Source organism: Myodes glareolus, chromosome 21, assembly GCF_982192425.1.
Source record: "Myodes glareolus chromosome 21, mMyoGla1.1, whole genome shotgun sequence".
Classification (NCBI taxonomy): Eukaryota; Metazoa; Chordata; class Mammalia; order Rodentia; family Cricetidae; genus Myodes; species Myodes glareolus.
In genome coordinates, this window is record NC_142046.1 from 44,203,984 (window position 1) to 44,220,993 (window position 17,010).

Here is a 17,010-nt window from a genome sequence, read left to right on the forward strand (position 1 = left end):
AGGAGAGTATTTAAATTATGTACAGTGACAGCATCCTGGGTCAGAATCATTTCTTGAAAAGATCTATTTCCATTCAGGGACTGTGAATTTTTGAGTCTGGAAACTTCCTCATAGACTGACTACCATGACCCAAAGAGTTTCCCCAAAACTCTTGTTGAAATATAATTGGTATCAGGCTAGTGATAACAGTTGGGGCATTTAGGAAGTGATTAAGATGTTGGGGCACTGCCCTCATGAATATGGATGTGAGGCCATTACTGTGGGAGTAGGTTAGCAGCTGCTATGAATGGACTAATTATAAAAGAGGGTGGGAGGCTCTGCCCTCCTCCCTGCTCCCACTCTCGCCATGTGACGCCCTCCACCATTCTCCTGAAGAACTAAAGTTCCTCCCTTTTGTCCTCTGCCTCCATCTTGGGTCTTGTGTAAGCTATTTCCCGTAAAACATTCCAGTCCTCAGAAATGGCTAGGGGTAAAAGTAACAGGGTAGCCATTTGTAAAGTACAGATAATGGCAGAATGTCCCCACCCAAAGGTCAGCAGATAAGAAAACTTGACATGCAACAGGCAAGGTTTGAAAATAAAATTTGTGAAAAGTCCCTAGGCACAAGCCAATCAGGATTGAACCCATCACCCCACACCCTGCTAATCTAACTTTTCTGCTTTATGCCTTTAATAATGCCCTCTAGAAGGGTTGTGTACTTCCTCTCCTCTCCCTGCTGTGCTGATGAGGTCCCTGCCAACTTGCACTCATGCATGATAATAAACCTTGCTTTTGCATTTTGGTGAGTTGTTATTCCTGGTGATCTTTTGGGGTCCCCATGGACAGTACATAACACTGTGATACAGCAAGAAGGCCTTCATCACTCCTTAGTGTCCAGAAATGTAAGACAAATAAATTTATGAAGTTTATAATTTTCCAGTCTGTAATATTCTAGTATAGTAGTACATTTCTGCCTGGTATAGAAGATTTTTCTGTTCATGTCTTGCTTTCATTGGTTAATGAATAAAGAAACTGCTTTAGGCCTGATAGGGCAGAACTTAGGTAGGCAGAGAAGACAGAACTGAATGCTGGGAAGAAGGGCAGAGTGAGAGACACCATGGATCTTATGCCTGAGACAGATGCTGGTTTGAATCTTGCCGGTAAGTCACAGTCACGTGGCAATACACAGATTAATAGAAATGGGTTAAATTAAGATGTAAGAATTAGCCAATAAGAAACTAGAGCTAATGGGCCAAGCAGTGTTTTAACAAATACAGTTTCTGTGTGATCATTTCGGGTGTAAGCTAGCTCAGTGGCCGGGACAAACAAAGAGTCCCTCTCCTTGTAATATCTGCCTATCAGGACTCTGACTACTTCTGATTGCTTGAGTCAATCCCTGACTTAAAATGTTATCATATATTGACTCCATTGTTAAGTACCTCATTACTAAGGTGTAGACATCTCCTAAGGTCTACTCTTAGCAGCTGGTCTCCAAAGTGACACTACTGTGTATTGCAAGGAGACTGCTTGTTTGTCCCAGACACCCAACCCCAAAATAATCACACAAGAACTGTATTAATTAAAACACTGCTTGGTCCATTAGCTCTAACTGCTTATTGGCTAACTCCTACATCTTAATTTAACCCATTTCTATTAATCTGTATATTGCCACGTGGCCATGGCTTACCAGTAATTTCAGCACAACTATCTCTGGCTGCGGATCCATGGCATCTCCCGACTGCACCTTCTTCCTCCCAGCAGTCCATTTAGTTTTCTCTGCCTAGCTCTGTTCCCCTATAGCTCTGTTATAGGCCCAAAGCAGTCCCTTTATTCATTAACCAATCAAAGCAACACATAGACAGAAGGACCTCCCACACCAACTGTGGTTCTGTGTCAGGTGTCTATTTCAAGGAGGCATGGCTTCAAAGAGGGATCTAAGACTCCAGTCTTTCCTTTTAAATTTTGCTCTCTAGGAATGAGGAAAGCAGCTTAGCTCTGCCCCAGTGCTCACCACTGTGACCCTCAGCCTCATTATAGGGCAAATATTGGGTACGGGTTTAACCCTTCAAAATCTATGAACCAACAAAAGCTTTTCTATTTAAAATTTTAATATCTCAAGTACTTTGCTATTGTGACAGAAAGCTGCATAGAATCATAATGATTCCCATTTGTCATGATTATTATTATAGGTCAGACACTCCGGAACACCACACTGTCCATGCAACTCTTATGGTAACGGCTCCTGTGAAGAACCTGAGTCTTGGAGTTGAGGTTATCTAGAATAAACAGCAAAGCAGCTATAAAAACAGAAGAAATAATTGCTGTAGTTTTTTTTTTCTTTTAATGCCTTGCCTCTCTGTGGCTGAGCCCAAGAGGTACAGGGGCAAAAGAAAATGGGTGACAATGGCATTTGTATACGCGTGACTCCCAAGGGGGTGGGCGGGAGCACAAATAGAAATGAACCAAATAAACAGCACAAACCAAGTTAGGGCTTATTGTTTACCAAACAGTCTCCTTAAGGAGAGTGGAAATGTTTCACCTACTTCCTTACCTGTCTCTGCCATTCTTCTCCACTGCTTGAAAAGTTGCTGGGGCCTATCAGTAGTCGCTGTCATTGAATAAATTGAAAATAAATTAGTATCAACCTCATATTCTTCTGTGTGCGCTTAGGGTGGAAACTGGAAGCCCAGACGGAACAGGAAAGAGGAGAGGGGAGAGGCTGTCTGGCTGCAGGAGGTAGGGGGAAAAGTGATGGGAACACAGGGGCTGTGGGACACCTATTGCTCCTTACTGGACAGTTGCCTCCCTCCAAGCAGGGAGCGCTATAGTTTATCCCTGAGAATGAGATCCTGATGCTCATGCACAGGCCACCTAGCAGATCTCCCGTGGCTCTCGGATCAAAGCTCACCTCTCCCTGGTAACCTTCAAGTGCTCAGTAAACACCTGGTAAACCAGCCACAAGCCAGTCTCTGAAGACCTTTGTGCTCTTCTTTTGATGGTGCCCTTTGGAGAGTGTGTGGGCTTTTTAATTTGAAGAACTTGCTTACTTCAACCTCTGCCTTAAGAAATAATTACATGGTTCATGAGAAAATATATTAAATCCTTAGAATCGGATTCTTCAAAGTGGCTGTAGCTATGAGGCCAGCTGTTCCCTTGTGTTGTCTGGGCTGTAAACACGTGGGGGATGTGCTGATGTGGGAGATGTTTATGAGGTGTTTATGGTTTGGCATTAGGGCTCAGGTGGTAGGGGTGGGTATAGTTCCTAGGATTTGGGGAGAGAAATAAAAAGGATTAGTGAAAGTGTGCTGGAGCCGGGGACTAAATTAGAGTAAAAACTAACCAACCAACCAAATGAACAAACAAACAAGAAAAGAATCCTCTGCTTTTTTATTGAGGGGGATGGAACCTTTTTTTTTCTATTCTATTTTAATTGGTAAATCACATAATCATAAAGATTTATAAAAAGACTTCTTGAGGAGGAGTTCTACCCGGAGAGGTGAGTGGGTGCTAGCCTGGGCGGCCAGCCTGGGAAGAAAGCACAGCCCCTCCCCCACTCAGCTTCTGCAGCAGGGTCTTCCATGTTTCACCGGACCCCTCCCTGCCCCCACTGCCCTGCACTCTTGTCTCCTGGGCCCTGGGAAGACCAGGTACCCCTGTAGCAGTGCCGAGGAGTTCTACCCGGAGAGGTGAGTGGGTGCTAGCCTGGGCGGCCAGCCTGGGAAGAGAGCACAGCCCCTCCCCCACTCAGCTTCTGCGGCAGGGTCTTCCCTGTTTCACCGGACCCCTCCCTGCCCCCACTGCCGCTGCACTCTTGTCTCCTGGGCCCTGGGAAGGCCAGCTATCCCAGCTGCCGTGCTGAGGAGCTCTATCCAGAGAGTGCTGAGGAGTTCTATCCAGAGAGTGCGGAGGAGTTTCATCCAGAGAGGTGGAGATGGGCAGGCGCCAATGCAAGAATTCCTCCAACAACCTGAAAGGCAACATGACATCTCCAGAATCCAGGGAGCACGAAATGAGAAGAATTGAACACCCTACTCCAGAAGAAATAGAAGAAATTGACTCTAAGCGGATCTATATGAAAATAATAGAGGAACTTAAACAGGAGGTGAAAACCTGCCGTAAAGAAATGGAAGATAAGTATAACAAAAAGATTGAGGAAATGAGTAAAGAATTGGAAGAGAAATATTCCAAAAAGTTTGAAGAAATGAGTAAATCCATAAATGAAATTCTGGGAAACCAAGAAAAAACAATCAAACAGGTAATGGAAACAGTTCAAGATTTGAAAACTGAAATGGAGTCAATGAAGAAACCACGAACTGAGGGCCGGTTGGCTATGGAAAATCTAGGTAAATGAACAGAGACTTCAGAAACAAGCATAACCAACAGAATACAAGAGATAGAAGAAAGAATCTCAGACTCTGAGGACACCATAGACAAATTAAACGCTCTGACCAAAGAAAACAGCAAATCCAACAAATTCTCATCACAAAACATTCAGGAATTGTGGGACACAATAAAAAAACCAAATCTAAGAATAATAGGGATTGAAGAAGGAGAAGAACGGCAGATCAAAGGCCCAGAAAATATATTCAACAAAATTATAGAAGAAAACTTTCCCAATCTAAAGAACGATATTCCTATGAAGGTGGAAGAAGCATACAGAACACCGAATAGACTGGATCAGAAAAAAGCATCCCCTTGCCATATAATAATCAAAACACAAAACATACAGATTAAAGAAAGAATATTAAGAGCTGCAAAGGAAAAAGGTCAAGTGACTTATAAAGGTAAACCTATCAGGCTTACACCAGACTTCTCTATGGAAACCATGAAAATCAGAAGATACTGGATAGAGGTACTGCAGAAACTAAGAGACCATGGATGCAAGCCCAGACTACTATACCCAGCCAAGCTATCATTCACTATCAATGGAGAAAACAAAATATTCCAGGATAAAAATGAATTTAAACAATTTGTAGCCACAAATCCAGCCTTACAGAAAGTAATAGAAGGAAAATCACAACCCAAGGAATCCAACATTGCCATCACTACCTACAATAACCCAGACATCTAGCAACCCTTCACAACCACAACTCAAAGAAGAGAAACACACAAACTCTACTACACACACACACACACACACATACACACACACAAGTAATAATCAGAATCAACAACCACTGGTCATTAATATCACTTAATATTAATGAACTCAACTGTTAGAGCCCGCCTTCCAGTGGATATCCACACCCGACCCAGGCGCGCGCCTTCCCGAACTCAGGCCCACGAGAACGGATGATTGTCCTGAGGGTTAAAAACAGACATACACAAAAAAGAGACCTTTGCTCATTTACCAAGAGTAAATGGCAACTTTATTAAACTCAAGTCGGGTATTTATACCAGTGGGCAACCGGGATCAGAAAGGGCAAGGCCTCCTCCCAACAAAAGCAGGAAGGAGAATAAAGGCCCCAGTAAAGGAAAACTCCTCCCACCCAGAGGGGGCTGGGGAAACTGGCCTTTGTGGGAGTTTTTCCCCAGGCAGGTGGTCGAGGGTTCAAGGCAATGTCAGACAGGTTAGATGGGCCTTGGCACCTGAGCTTCTTTGAGGCAGGTTGAGAAATTACCATTTTAAAGTAAAATAGATCCCTCAGGCTAATGTACCAGGCTGTAGCAGAACCAAGGACGGAACTAGCAGGAAGCTTAGCTGGTTAGCGTAAACATTATTTGCATCCAGTATTTTGGTCTCAAGGATCAGGGAGGACAGGGTCCCACAAGTCCCCCTTTTATATAAAATATGATGACTAGCACCTTGTCTTAGGTGGTGATGGCCAGGCAGACTCTTTACCCGTCGTGGAAAAAGTATTCCAGGTCAAAATACCTTTCTGTCTTAGGTCAGAGTCTCCTCCCATTCAATCCTTACTTGTCTTTGGTTACTAGTCATACATTGAGTCCAGCCAGATTATGCTGAAAGATATTTTGAGGCGAATGCCAAAAGGACTTGACCTGAGTAGTCCTGACTCCGGCTTCATGAGATCATGAATTTCATGCTCCAGCATATACAAGCATTCCCAAAGGAGATTGTGCTTTGGCACAATCCTGGAAACTCTGCTCAGAATAGAGCCCCTTTAAGTAAGGTCTCAATAGCACTGGTGTAAGGTCCCTGGAAAGCTAACTAGAATAAATGACAGCCAATTAGTAAATTTTGTATTTCAGGGACCATGAAAAACAGTAAAAATCCTATTCTGTGACCAGCAAAGGTCAAAAAACCATATCCAATCTGTCAAGATTAACCTCAGTATCCAATTCTTAATTTGAACAACCATGGCATTTTGCAACCTGCCTTGAAGATACCCATAGTGCTCAGCAGAAATAGCTGACAGGATAAGAAAAACTGATAGCAAGCAATAACTGACAAATCAAGGGGAAATCCAGCAGTACAGCAATTGTACAGCAATAACAATATAGCAATGTACTGCAATAACAGTACAGCAATAACTGATAGAACAAGGGTAGGAGCTGGATCACTTTTCAGGAACCCGCCAGCTCCGCAGCAATCAGGTCAGACAGCTCCATAGCAGAGGCTTTGTCCTCAGGCCTCTGGACAGATGAATCCACATCATGAACAGTACCCAGATGCATGTCAGCATTCCTAGAAAAAACATAAACAAAACTCTTCTCCCAAATTAACATTTAAGAGTACTAAAAAACTCAGTGTAAAAATTCAGCACAGTCAGTACTGGAAGTAGGCTGGTCTTGAACTTAGAGACCTGTAGGTCTCTGCTCCAAAGAGCAAATTCTATTGGCCTGTATCATAGTAACCGGCCTAAATATAGGGCTGAATAGTCAACCTCAAAACATCTTTTAGAATTAGTTCCGCCTGGAACTTTTCCAGGGGCAGAAAATAATTATCTGATCCAGTACGTGAGCATTCACACAACTGGACAGAATTATAAAAATTGCTACCTTTATTGGGGCACATTGCCTCCCGCCAACATTAGAGAAATAATTAATAGGATCGACATATCTGGCTACAGATTTGGAAATCTTTGTCAATCATCAATCCATATAAAAAATATAAGGACTTCATAAATTAGTCCTCCAAAGAGCAATTAATAAAATTAAAATATATGTAATAAACCTAAACTGAAAACTCTCAATAGACAAACTTAAAATGACTGAAAGACATTTAAAAAATCCTCAAATAATAACATCTTTAATCATTGGAGAAGTGTGAATCAAAATAACTCTTGACTCTACCTTATCCCTTTAACATGATTAAGATTAAATACTGCTCATAACTTTTACTTAAGAGAAACTCCTCCACCACTGGTGGAAATGCAAATTGGCACAGTTTGGATTTTTAGAAAATTAGGCAACAAACCATCCCAAGATTTAGCTAACCTCTTTTGGGTCTGTAAAACCTTTGACTCTATCACAGTCTCCACTTAAAACCGCTGAAGCTGTGCTGCACAGCAGGGGGCGGGACACAGACCCCTCTGCTCTGTTTGCAAACTGTCACCTGAGTTTAGGTGGGCGGATTTTAACTATTCTTTGTACCACCAAGGCCTGGCTATTGTCGCTTTTTGTGGGCTGCCTCTGTTGTCCAGGCAAGCCCTCCAAGCCAGCCCAGGTGCCAGAACAGCGCCGCGCCCTGTGTTGCCCTGTGCCTTCCTCCAGTAGCCCTCGCCCAGGAGGTGCCGGAGATCGCCGGCAATTCTACCAAAAGCAATCTATAGATTCAATGCAATCCCCATCAAAATCCCATCAAACTTCTTCACAGACCTTGAGAGAACAATAATCAAGTTTATATGGAAAAACAAAAAACCCAGGATAGCCAAAACAATCTTATATAATAAAGGAACTTCTGGAGGTATAACCATTCCTGACTTCAAACTCTATTACACAGCTACAGTATTGAAAACAGCTTGGTACTGGCATAAGAATAGAGAAGTCGACCTATGGAATGGAATAGAAGACCCAGATATTAACCCACAAACCTACGAACACCTGATTTTTGACAAGGGAGCTAAAAGTATACAATGGAAGAAGGAAAGCATCTTTAAAAAATGGTGCTGGCATAACTGGATGTCAACCTGTAGAAGAATGAAAATAGATCCATATCTATCACCATGTACAAAAATCAAGTCCAAATGGGTTAAAGACCTCAACATTAATTGGACCACTTTGAACCAGATAGAAGAGAAAGTGGGAAATAGTCTACAAGATATAGGCACAGGAGGCCACTTCCTAAGTAGAACCCCAGTAGCAGAGACAATAAGAGAATCAATGAATAAATGGGACCTCCTGAAACTGAGAAGCTTCTGTAAAGCAAAGGACACCGTCAGTAAGACAAAAAGGCTACCTTCTGACTGGGAGAAGATCTTCACCAACCCCTCACCAGATAAAGGCCTGATCTCCAAAATATACAAAGAACTCAAGAAACTAGACAATAAAACTCTAATTAACCCAATTAAAAAAATGGGGTGCTGATCTGAACAGAGAATTCTCAACAGAAGAACTCCGAATGGCCAAAAGACACTTAAGGTCATGCTCAACATCCTTAGCGATCAGGGAAATGCAAATCAAAACAACTATGAGATACCATTTTACACCGGTCAGATTAGCTAAACTCAAAAACACCAATGACAGCCTATGCTGGAGAGGATGTGGAGAGAGGGGAACTCTCATCCATTGTTGGTGGGAATGCAAACTTGTGCAGCCACTGTGGAAATCAGTGTGGCAGTTTCTCAGGAAACTGGGAGTCAATCTCCCTTAAGACCTAGCAATTCCACTCTTGGGAATATACCCAAGAGATGCCCTATCATACTACAAAAGCATTTGTTCAACTATGTTCATAGCAGCACTATTTGTAATAGCCAGAACCTGGAAACAACCTAGGTGCCCCTCAATAGAAGAATGGTTAAAGAAGGTGTGGAACATATATACACTAGTTTTACTCAGCGTTAAAAAACAATGACATCTTGAATTTTGCATGCAAGTGGATGGACATAGAAAACGCTTTACTGAGTGAGGTAAGCCAGACCCAAAAAAGAGGAATATGGTATGTATTCACTCATAAGTGGATTCTAGCCGTAATTAAAAGTCTTTGAGCCTATAATTCGTGATCCTAGAGAAGCTAAATAAGAAGGTGAACCTGAAGAAAATCATGTACTTATCCTCCTGGAGATTGGAAATAGACAAGAGTCCCAGGTAACCTCGGGTGCATGGGGGGGGTGGGAGGGTTGTTGGAAGGGGAGAGGGTTAGAGAGAAGGGAGTAGGGGAGGAATGGGGAAAACTCGGGGGAATGAGATGGGGGGAGGGAGGAAGGATGGATATGGGATCAGGGAAGAATATATCTCAACTAAGGGAGTCATTTTAGGGTTTACAAGAGACTTGATTATAAATGGGATCCCAGGTCCAAGGAGAGATCCCCAGATTGTTCTCTGGACAGAGGAGAGGGTGCCTGAACCGGCCTTGGCCTATAACCATACTGATGAAGATTTTGCTTATCACCATAGATCCTTCATCCGACGATGGATGGCGATACAGATGGAAACCCACATTGGAGCACCGGACTGAGCCCCCCATGGTCCAAATGAGGAGCAGAAGGAGGAAGAACATGAAAAAAAAAAAAAAAACTCAGGACCGCGAGGGGTGTGATCACCCACTGATACAAGGGGACTAATCTAATGAGAGTTCACCAAGGCCAGTTCGACTGGGACTGAACGAGCATGTGATCCAACCAGATTTTCTGAATGTGGCCGGATTCTCTTAATGTGGCTGGCCCGGAGCCTTTCTGAAAAGCCATTGACAATGACACTGGGACTTGTTTCCTCTGCATATACTGGATTTTTGGGATCCAGTCTGTTTGGGTCCTCACCTTCCTGGACCTGGAGGGAGGGGGGAGGAACTTGAACTTCCCACAGGGCTGGAAGCCCTGACTGCTCTTAGGGATGGAGAGGGAGGAGGAGGGGGATGGGGGGAGTGGGAGGGTGTTGGGAGGAGGGGCGGAAATGGAAACTTTCATAATTTAATAAACTTTGAAAAAACAAAACAAAAAAAAGACTTCTTGATTTTTGTTTGCCCCTTTTATGAATAACTAAAATTTAAAAAGTACACAGTAATGATCAGAATAGAATGAGAAGTACATCATTTTGGTTTAGAAAGAATTGTAGCAAATGCACATTTCATAATAATATATATTGGTGTGACAAGTACAACATTCTTTTGCCCTAAGAATCTGCCTCCTTCCAAGTATGACATTGTCCTTACTTATCATACAATCCCAACATGTACATATGATTCCAGTCCGATCACTCCCATTGCTCTAGATCAGCAGAATATTTTTTGGCACGCTGGTTCCACATCCATGGCAGAAATACTGTGTTCATTCCAGGAGAACGAGCCTCTGAAGTGTTAGTACTGTGACTCAATATGTACAAAAACCGCATCTGACAATGAGACCCCAGACTCACAACCTTTCCTAGAAATCTGCCCAGATTGGTGAGTGAGGGATCGTCAAGTGGCTGTCAGCATCCCTGTCTTTGACCTCTGCTTCCAACCCAGGTGATGTCAGAAAAGATCCCACGTGCTCCTCACATCAATCCTGTAGATGTTGTTTCTAGCCTGCTTCCTGTTTCCCTGTGCCTACAGGCTCCGTGAGGGAAGACCTCAGCCTTTCGCATTTTTAGTAGTTTTCATGCTCCCCTGCCTGCCTTTGAGTGCTGTCAAGTCCCATGCAAGGAGGGTTGATTCCCATGTAACAAAATGTCATGAAAAGGCAAGCTTTATGCGTTCTCAGCTTGGTGTTCTTCATTCATTTCCAGAGTGAGGGTGAAGCTTCCGGTGTCTCACCTATCTCAAGACAGCATTGCTAATACTTCTTTTCAGCAGAAAGAATAGCTCAACAGCTAATGTTTTGGTCTCTAGTTCCTCTAACCACCCAAAAACCTGTGCTTACCTTAAGGATCCCATTCTTTTATCATTATACTCTCCCCCCCTCCGTGTGTGTGTGTGTGTGTGTGTGTTTAAATTCTCTTTTATGTATGTGGTTGTTCTGACTGTATGTATGTCTGTGCGCTGTACTGGCAGAAGTCAGAAGAGGACATTGCATCTCCTGGAACTGGAGTTATCTGTGAGCCACAGTGTTGGTGCTGGGACCTAAACCCAGTCCTTTGCACAAGCAATAAGCGATCTTAATCACCAAGCCATCTCTCCAGCCCACCAAACTTTCTTAATAATTCTGATGATATATATCTAGGCCATTGCTAAAATACTTGGTGAAAGTCTTCAAAATCAATCTGATACAAAAAGGCAATGTTACTGAATTTATCGAAAGTGTATTATTGCCGGGCGGTGGTGGCGCACGCCTTTAATCCCAGCACTCAGGAGGCAGAGGCAGGGGGATCTCTGTGAGTTCGAGGCCAGCCTGGTCTACAGGAGCTAGTTCCAGGATAGGCTCCAAAGCTACAGAGAAACCCTGTCTCGAAAAACCAAAATAAATAAATAAATAAATAAATAAATAAATAAAAAAAAGCATATTATTGATTAAGCCAAGAAGGTAAAAAAAAAAAAACAAAACAAAAAAACCAAAAACCAAATCCATGTCCTGGTAAATACTTTTGAAGCTTTCATTAGAGATGATGTTTTTGTCTTTTACAGTAAAGACTTTTTGCCACGTTCACCATCACACCAGCCTGAAAGCAGTCACAGGAAAACTAAAACTGACCCCAAGGGAAACTGAAAGACCTCCTGCACTTACTGAAGAACCACTGTGCCAGGCAGTGTACCAGTCTCCAAAGGAGTCAGGCATGATCCCCTTATCAAAGGGTTTACAAGCCAACTTACAACTGTAATTTACCCGAGGTTAGCAAGCAAAACTCAGGACCAAACACCAGAAATCGTCAGGCTTTGCTGGTCTTCCTGAAGGGTTTTCTAGGGGTAAGGAACTGGGAGGTCATAGTGTTTATTCTAAATGAGGTAGTCTTTCTGGATCCTTCATCTAAGTGCCTCATCTTCTATTTCCCTTCCAGCTCTTGCTATCTCTTCTTCAATCTTCCTCCCAAGCTGAAGATCCTCTGTTGTAATACTTTATCTTCTTTAAAGTCCTGGCATCTTTCTCTGTTTTTATATTATCAAATTGCATTTTTTGTGACAAACCAGCCTGAGGGAGGTAGATAGGACCGAGTGTGTGTTTTGTCAGAGCCTTTGCAGCTCTGAGGTCCTTCTTGACGCTTAAATCCTGTGCCAAACACACCCTGCACAAACTTCCTTCTCTGCCCTGAGTGTATTTTATGGAAATTCTCTGTGGACTTCCTGTCTATCTTATTTTGCTTTCCAGTAGGACAGTCAAGCTTTATCAATGTCTGTATTTTTAAAAAAAGTCACCAGAGCTGGGCTGAACTAACTGCAACCACTGCCGTCGGCATAGTGAGACAGCTGCCTCTCCCAGGGGCTCACCGTGCCACCTGGAAGGCACCGAAGTGAAGAAAGTGAAGAGTTTACATTCAGACAAGCTTGGCTCTGCCACCCAGCAATTATCTACCCCTGGCTTTTAAGTTTTACAACCCAGTTCCCAGAGCTGTGGAGGTGTAATGATCCCTGAGTCATCGCAGCGCGACCCCGGGTTTGACATTCCTCCGTGCACCAGTCCTTTCTCCGGTAGCTCTCTGGCTGGTATCTGTCTCCTAGATGACAAGCCCCAGATGGTCCCTACCTGGTTGACTCAGAGGGCTATCAAGTGCACCTTAATCATGACCGGGACAAATTCCCTACTCATCAGATGCCATCCTTTCCTAGAATGTGCCGGCTTGAGAAAGAGAACCGCCTGCACACTGCCCAAGCCGGAAACACAGCAGGTCTCCTTCAGAGACAGCGCTGGACCCCACACATGGACCTCTTTCATGTCTCTCTGCTGCATCCCTCTATCCTTCGCCTTGACTCGGGCCTTCCTCTTTTCCAGGTTGGATCAGTGCCCAGTCTCTTCTGACTGGCCCGTCTTCCTGCCATTCCCCTACAAGGCAGCTTCTGTTACTTCCCTGCTTAAGCTAGTGTCACACTCTGCAGCAGGATAAAGATTGCTCAAATCCCTTGAGCTATTGTCTGCCAAGTGTCCTCAGAGCTTGTTCCCAACCTACAGTCTTCCCTGCCTCCTCTCTCTGTCTCTCTGTCTCTGAATGTGAGTGTATGTGTCTGTGTGTGTGTGTGTGTGTATGTGTGTGTGTGTGTGTCCCTCTCCTCCCTCTTTTCCTCCCTCCCTTCCTTTGAGACAGGGTCACATGCAGCTCACATTCTCCTGAAAACTTACTTAATAAGTGAAGCTGGCCCTAAACTCCTGATCCACTTGCTTCCACCCTCCAACCTCTTGGATTAAGTCCTGTGTGTGCACAGCTTAAACTACTTGCGTTTCTTAGAACTGAAATGCAGCTTCTCTCCCCTTTGCTTAAAAACTTTAAAGTACAATGTCTCCCTACCCGCTAGAAATTTTGTTTTCTTTGACTTTAGTAGACATTAAGGGGTCAGAGGTCATGCCCTTTAAGAAGCTGTGACACAGTAGGGTGCTTCACCTCATTGTACCCAGAGAGCCTTGTGCCAGAATAAACACACACACACACACACACCAACAGCAAAGTATCCCTTACTGTCTAAAGTAGCAGTACAATATTAATTAAATGATGCCTGAGACTCAAGCTCACAATGCTGTGTTCTAGGCCCAAGCTCATTGCATGTGTGGTGCTCAGTTTTGACCACCAGCTTGACTAGATTAAGAAAGACCTAAGGGTACTCATTTAGGTGTCTCTGGTGGTTTAACAAAAGAGAAGATTCACCTTGACCGTGAACGGCATCATGCCGCGGGGGCTGGGGTTCCAGAAAGGGAAAAACAAAAACAAAAACCAACAACGGGAAATGGAGACAGCCAGACTGTCAGCCTAGTCCCAGCATTTCCTCCACACACCCCCCCACCAGGCTTCCTGATCTCCTTGAAGCTGAGCAAGATTCTGTCACCAAAGCTGCAAGCCATTCCTGCTGCCTCGCTTCCTTGCCACTCTAGACTCTCCAGAACCACCAGCAGAATACACCTCCCCACTCAAGTTGCTTTTGATCAGGGATTTGGTCATAGGAATGAGAAGTCATTAATCCAGTGTTATCTCCTTACATCTGCGCTGTAGGTGAGACTGTCTTCTCTACTTTCGACAAGAGGAAGCTGTGTTGCAGAGAGGCAGCTGCCCTCCCCCGCACTCTGCAAATGGCACCTGGACCCAGAAGTCTTGATCTAAAGCACACAGAATTATTTGCTATGCATTTTTGTCTGTTTACTGACGTATACTTGAAATAAGGATTGGAACATACTGACCTGCTTATTAAGAGTCTCCAGGCTCACTGAATGAGTAAATGCTGACTCATTGTGTCTCTCTTTCCCAAAAGGGAGGGACTGAGTTTTATTCAATTTCTTTTCAGCACAGGGTACATTATAAAAACGATACGCCCATCTCTCTGCCTGGTTTCATTGCTAGTAGAGATCAACCTGTTCAAAGATTTGGAAGGTTTGCCTGTGTGCTCTTCCAAGCCTTGGCATTGGCTGTAGCACACCATCTACATTGGACTCTGGGTTTTCAGTGTGTCGAAAAGAACATCTGGTTAGCTGCTACTTCACAGCTGGAAAAACAAGTTTCTCTGGAGCCAAACAATTCCATACTGGAGAAAAACAGGGAGGAAACCTTTAGCCTCCCATGAGTCTGTGGGTGGAGGGCTGCAGCATCAAGTTCTTGGAATTCCTTGAAAAAGATAACACAAAGGATTCTCACACAATGTGGAGGTTATGGACTCAAAAATGACTGAAATGCTGAAAACTACAAACCCACAGGCTAAAAGTAATTGCAGGGGATTTTGAAGAGGGGAAAGACAGGTGGATCAACATTGCAGAGTGCAGAAGGGTCGCACATGAATGGGATTCCCTTAAGAGGATGGAAGACAGATGTGCAGAGAGGGGAGGAACGGACAGCAGGCTTTAATTTAACAGGATACAAGACTGCTTCAACATGAGCAAAACTGTTTGAAAGGGAGTCCTTGCATCCATGTGATCCAGGCAGAAAGACACGTAGCAATGTGTCGGGGGGGGGGGCATGGAGGTGGCACACGCATTGTGTATTTTTCTCTCCTAAATGAACACCTAAAACTCTCAGTACATCTGAAAATTATTATGTTCTTTCTATAGGAGACGTTGGACGGTTTGAGGCAGTGACATACACACGCCAGGTGGTCAGTCTGGTTTATCTAGTTAGCAGCATTTGAGAATCCTGTTGGTTAACAGGCAGAGCTTGGTTGGACCCAAGGCCTCTGGAGATTTATGACCTTGGTAACTTGCTTCAGGCTGTGCCACCCTGGTGTTCCCAAGCAACCTCCTGCACTTAGTTACCCGAGGTTTGAAGTTCTTCTACAGGGCTGTAGATGGCTGGGCAAATACCTGTGGAGTCTTCATTTGTATTATAACTGTTTTCTTCATTTCTAAGGTCTTGCCGTTTCAGGAATAAAAGAAACATCAAAAGAGATTCTAAAGTCAGAAAGTCCTTGACTAGAGAGAAGGGACAGAGTTGGTTTCCCTGGTGGACTTTTGTCCAAAGGGGACTATGGGAAGCATGTATTCAACAGCTTGTTTTGCAGCTGCTATTTGGGTTGTTGGGAGGGGAGGTGTTTTATATGTGTATAGCATTAATGGGTATCTTTAGGGAGAAAAGGGCTTATGGGAGTTATCCTCTCCAATCATGCCATGCATGTTCATCTTTCTTGTCTAGGAAGAATGCTGGGTTTTACTCTGTTCTCAGCATATGGCCTAGAACATGGTACAGTATAAAAATGTTAAACCCGTATTTATTTATGGACATTCCCTTTATGGGCAAGGTGGGTTTCTTCTGGTTTCTCTTTGTTAAATTTCCTTCTCAGAATTTTTAGGATCTTAGAAGGCATGTATAAACAGAAGAAGCCTGGTGATTTAAGATACCTTTATTGGTAAACGTGTAATATGACATATCAATATTATTCATAGAAGGTATAAATGGGAAGAGGTTTTGTCTATGGAATTCTGGGTATTCAAGGTATAGTTATAAAACTTTGGTCTCTTAAAGGCCTCGACTCTCAGTCCTAGCCTAGTTGTCTCCTCAGAGGCTCAAGGGCACTGCACGCACACAACTGTTCTTGAAATGTTGTTAGGTCCTCTGGACATGCAGTTGCTTTGAGAGGAGTAAATGAGGCTTTCTTATTTTCCAAGAAAATGACATTTAACCACCTGGGCTGGCAAAGTTCTCAGGGCCAAGTCCTTAAACTTTCCCTTTTTTCCCATGAAGATTCAGAGTTTCCCCTACTCATTACGGCTGGTAGACAGTTTTCAGACAGTTTGCCTCCTTAGCATCTTGAAAGGTATTGATTAGTAAATAGGTCATTTATATTTAGTGGTTTCTCTTTGAAGTTTTATTTAGTTTCAAATAAAGTTCCCTTGAAACTATACACAATCTTTCAGGCAGTTTGTTTATTCAAAGAAACTTTGAAGTCTGTTGAAACTGTTTCACTGTTTGTACTGTAAAACAAGTCAGTCTTTATTGTTTTAGTGAAAACCATAAACATATAGAGTCATAGTTCTGAGTCTCTCTTATACTCAGTCATCCCTGTGAAAGCTCATTGCTGTGGCTCGGTGAATACTTCTGATTAAACATTTAATAGAATGTATGCTCTGTGGATGCTGCTTGCTTTGAGCATCCATTAATGACTGAGTTCCTATTGCTAATCTCTACTAAAGATAAAAGGGGAGAAGGAAAAATACATATAAAAGATATATTTAAATCATAAAAAATTGCTCCTCCATCAACACCTTTGAGCTACCAAAATGAACAGTTAATATAGAACAACTACCATGCCTAAGGTTTGTTCATAAGGCAACAATTTTACAATCTGTCAAATATAAATATAACATTACAGTCCTGGCATAGTAAAGTTAAGAAGTTTGAAAGTTATTTTAATATTTCTTTAAAATGCGATGATGA